The sequence below is a fragment of the Triticum aestivum genome, chromosome 4A (genome assembly GCF_018294505.1).
Source record: "Triticum aestivum cultivar Chinese Spring chromosome 4A, IWGSC CS RefSeq v2.1, whole genome shotgun sequence".
Lineage (NCBI taxonomy): Eukaryota > Viridiplantae > Streptophyta > Magnoliopsida > Poales > Poaceae > Triticum > Triticum aestivum.
This window is the reverse complement of record NC_057803.1, coordinates 693,701,438-693,706,822: the sequence shown is the minus strand read 5'-3', so window position 1 is coordinate 693,706,822 and position 5,385 is coordinate 693,701,438.

Sequence of the window (5,385 nt, the reverse complement as noted above, 5' to 3'; positions counted from 1 at the left end):
TTTTAGTAAATGTTTAGTTGAACTAGTTGAATTAATATATAAAACTAGTTTATTTTTAGTAAATGCTTAGTTAAACTAATTGAATTAATATAACTAATTTATTTTTAGTGAATGCTTAGTTGAATTAATAGAAGTAGTTGAATTAATTGAATTAGTAAGTGTTTAATGTTTCGTCTAATATGAACATAGGAAATGTCGTCTGACGATGAAAAAAAATTCATTATGTGTGAATACTGTGAAGACCAGTGCGGCCAGTGCGACAGAAATTTCTTTGTTGATGGTAGGCGATTCAGCATCAAGCTGGATGAGACCTTCGAATTCGATACAGTAAGTCATAATGACAAGTCTGTTTTCGTAATTAAGCAGGACTTATATATATGCTTCATTTGCCTGACTTATAATTTTAAATTTTCACTATTCTACTAGCGCATCCCCTGCCATGCAAGAATTTTTGTCTTGGATAAAATAGGTTTCAAAGATATGGAAACTATGGAGGTAAAGAGAGTTTACCTGAAAACTGAGCATGATGGTTATACTTTCAACGTCAAAGTATACAATGCACACACGTACACCTATTTTAAATGCAAAACTTGACAAGCACTATGCAAGGCTTATGCATTTGAGCCTGGTATGGTTATCACCTTTGATATTCGTCCGGAAGATGATATTGAAGGTAATAGAGACATATGGGTCGATGTGCAGACGCCTCCAGTTCTACCATTATGTGAGTTCTTCTCAACTATATTTTTGTCTTTCATATTGCTTATTCAAAAATAATTGACAACTAATTTCTATTGACAGCTTATCTCCATTCAACCAAACATGTCCGGCGCTTGGTAGACAGGACCTACTACTGTCCCGGAGCTGAACTAAACTGCGAGAAGATAAGTCATTATGTTTTATGGCTTGAGGATCTTCATACTGTCAAGAAAAATTTTCTTCCTGCCCTTAGAAATATTAGTACTCAAAATGTACGACCAATAGTGATGGTATTGAACTACAGTCACATCTATTTAGGAATGATGGTAAGATTTTTACTATTTGTCCTTAGTGCATCTTTTGCATACATAATTTTTTTGCTAAACTATTATTGCTAAGTATATTAATTAAGTATTATACGATGTTCTTCAACAGGGACTCCCTATGACAGTTGTGCCTCTGGGGATCGAGACTAAAGGTCGCATGTCAATTGTTAGCTTACGGCCAGGATATCCTGCATTGCACATTAATGCATTCAGGATTTCTAGAAGCGATGAATGCTTAATAGTGAAAGATTGGAGGAAAATTGTTAACGATCGCAGAGAAGTACTAGGGGGCAGCAATGAGAAGCGGGCCCACGATTAGGAGACAGGTTCATCGGCATGCTCCAGTTTGATGAATCAGGAGAGTTATACATGTTCTATGCTATTTTACCACAGAGAGAGTAGCTAGCAGGAGTGATTTAGCTAGTTCATGCTGCTCTTAGTACTTGTCCTTTCATGTCCGTGTTCTTCGTTCTGAACTTAAGTGATTTGCTTTTGTGGTGTTACATATGAACGCTTATAATATCATGACAATCATGTTGAACTCGATGATATTTTTGCTTCTGGTACAAGTGAATGTTTCTTCTTTAAGCTAGTAGTGCTGGTGGTGATTAGATAGCTAGCGGTAATGCATGACTATGATGATTAATATGATGATGATGATGAGTTATTATATCATTTAATGAAAGAAACCGCAGATTAGTTTCAGCTGGATGGATCCTACCTAAGTGATCAAGTATATGCCATATCCGTATATATTATAGTTGATCAAGTATAGTTAATATGGATATGGCATATACTTGATCACTTAGCTAGCTAGCTAGTAGTAGCTAGATATCCAATGCATCCAGTCGAAACTAATCCGCGGTACTTTCACCTAATGATTTAACAACTCATTATAATGAAAAACAATCACTAAATTAAATTAAAAATACAAAATTAAAGAAAAAAACACTCAAACATTTAGTACCGGTTGGTGTTACCAACCGGTACAAATGCCCTACACGCAAACGGGCCTGGCTCGTGCCACGTGGTGGCACTTTAGCGCCGGTTCGTGACGAACCGGTATTAAAGGAGGGGACCTTTAGTCCCCATTCATTAGTGCAGGTTGGCGAATCGGCACTAAAGGCCGTCACGAACCGGCACTAAAGGCCGGTTCTGCATTAGTGACGACGATGGATCTGACAGATTGATGGATGGATTCGACGGACGACGTACAGCCGAATCTGGTCTAAACAAAATTAATCCATTTAGCGTGTTGAACAGCAGGATTTTTGTTATAGTAAACATATGGTAGTCACCTATAAATGACGATGAGTTTTACCGGCAATGATCATTACCTAAAAAATGGAGCGAGGAGTCCACGGCCGATCGACTCGACGTACCTGCTGGGTGGCGGGTGGACGGCCGGCATCTACCTGTACATGTATACTGTTCTGAACGTGTGCTACTGTCGGGCAGGGGCATGCATATAATATACCCAGAGAACAGCACGTCGTTGTAGTACACACTGCACAAGAACGCTTTGCAACAGGTGTGTTCCGATCAACGATCTATCTGTAGGTGCAGTCCTGCAGGTTTAATTCGTGTGAGAAATATAAGATGCATGCATCTTCCCGGTAAAGCTGTTGTTTGGTGGCAGAGATTGGCCCAGCGAGCACAAGAAATTTCCGGCGGGTTTACCGCCTACGCAGTTGGCCTGACGTACCAGATGCATCCTATCTACTCCCTTCGTTCCCAAATCTAAGTCTTTTTAGAGATTCTAACTAGTGACTACATACGGAGTAAAATGAGTGAATCTATATTCAAAAATATGTCTACATACATCCGTATGTTGTATTTCATTTGAAATGTCCAAAAAGACTTATATTTAGAAACGGAGGGAGTAGGTAGCTGGAACCCAACCCAAAGGCAACGCTAGAATTCTAGATCGACAGCGGCTCGACCCGGCCGGTCGGTCGGTACATAGAGGTAGACCAGGTATGCATGAATGTAGCAAGCTGGGTCCTGCCGCAGATTCGATGTAGCGACGCTGCTAGCGACCAAACGCGCGCTGGGCATGTTTGTCAACACGTACAAGCCCTGCCCACGAGGAAGAGGAGAGCGAATATTTGCTCCTTTTCCGTTTTGTCTCCTCAGTCGCCGTCGTCGTCGCCATGGCCGGCGTGGTGCGCGTCGGAGTGTCCATGCGCACATGCGTACTTCAACCTTCTAGACGCCACCGGCAGCAGCTAGAAACAACTTTAATTTGTTGCTGGTGTTGTACTAGTTGTTTCTGCCGTTTCATGGTGCATGTAACACTCACACTGCATGCGGGGCTAGCAAGCTGTAACTAGCTACATTGAGCCTCTGTCCGTCGAGCAACTGAAAGTGGACCCCCTTGAGATCTCAGTTGTGGCGTTATTGCCATTATACCACCCCTTGAGCCCAGCCAGATGCTCGACTTCAAGGAGAAGGGAGATTCAGACGTTGCAATGTCTTGCTCGTCCCAGTCCATTGGGCACATGGTTCCTGCAGGTGATATGGTTGTCGCGCCCAGAGCAATGGCTCATGTGCCTGGGGCTCTCATAGCGAAAGAGATTTGTGATTTCCTTACTACTTTGGACGCTGCTAACCCTGGATCCCGCAAGACGATTGGATGTCTTCTCAAGGAGAATGGCATCAAGGATAAGAAAAGTGGTGGTGCTAGCTCTCGTCCTGTCGTCTTCAAGAAGAAATCAAACAAGTGTAGAAGTAAGAAGAGTGGCGCTATAGGAAAGGCGTGAGACAGTTGCTTGATGGATAGCTCTAAGTGTTTGGACGTGTCATCACGGTTGTGCTTAGGTCCGTGGCCTTTGCGGATGTTGGTTCCTCTAGTTACCTTCGATATGTGGGGGCTCACTTGTGAAGTTGAATTTCATGTGCAAGTGGATTGTAGGGGTGTCGTGATGGGGGAGTTTGTGTGTCTTTCTTTGTGGTCTTGTGGTCTTGTGGTCCTATGGTTTGGGAGTAGTCCGCTTGTATCATGGGGTTGTGGCTTGGTTGTTTTTCAGGGCCAAGCATGTAACGGTTTTCGCCCGGTTTTCCGTAAATTAACTAGGCAACTCTCTTCTTCTTAATTAATGAATGAGGCAAAGCTTTTGCCTTCGTTTAAAAAAAAACCCTCACTCTCACTTGGTGAGAGGGTCTCACTTTGTGAGAGGGTGCTTGCATTGGTTCTGCTAGTGTGGGCACCGTTAAAACTGAATTGTCATTGCAAGATCACCCAAGTAGGAGTAGTGGGTACGTACGCATGCATGTTGTGTACTAAATTGGCGGGAAATCAAAATTAAAAATAGATACGCGTGTGGCAGGTGACCGGGCGTCAGGTACTAGTGGCAGTAGCTAGTGATACGTGTCGCATACTGGAGTCCGTGCTGGCTGGCCTGGTCAATTGGATGTCCTCCCTTTTCCAAAGTACTCTATGTCTTTGTGGAGTTTGGATTGTGGGGATAGATGGACATGCACCTCGCGATCGCCATCTATCAGATATCTCATATCTGTGTGCCCCGGTAGTAGCCTAGTACGTGTCGCAACGCGTACATTACAAGCTCGTTCGGTTAGCAGTAGCACTGCCGTCGGCAGCGAGCGGCGACCACCGACGGCGACGCACGTACGTTTGTCAAGCGCTGTCGCCGTCTCCCTTAATTCCTTCCTCCTGTCTGCTGCTGGCAGTGCGTTTCTGGTCCTGTTGAAAGAAAAGCAGAAGAAAATCAGCTTCCTTCTCGGAGATGATCAGCGAAAATGTCGTCCGTTCGTGTTCCCGTGTTTATTCTTTCCTTTTTGTTTTCCTTACGTGTGGTCGATTTTATTGATCGTGCAGAGGGTGTGGTTGTCGATTTTATTTGGTTTTCCTTTTTGGACTCTGCACGAGCTAACACTCGCTAGCTGGTCTCCTATGGATAATGTAGTGTGGCGTGTGTGTCCTGTACGTGTTGCTTCGTTTTTAATTAACCTTCCATGCATGAAAAATGAGATGGAGCTATGCATGCGTGCGTGGCCGCCCCGAGGCCCTGCTGATTTACTTTTTATTTATTTATATTAAGTATTAACTTGCACGAGTGTAAAGATCCAACTCCACTTCGTACCTTATCCATTCGTACTTTCCGGGGGCAGCTTTTTCTAATCCGACGCAGAGTCAATCATGTCAGTGGAATTTGGTGAACAGTCCTAAGCAATTGGCACTTCATTCTAGCTTGAGCTAAGATGATCTCCTAGTTTCTTTTCTTTCAAAACTTGACAAAAGAAAAGCCTTTCCATTAATTAAGAAGATATTTTAACTGTAGAATGGTCATGGGTCCAAAGATTTTTTTAAAGGAAGCTTACACTCTTGGTATAAGATTAC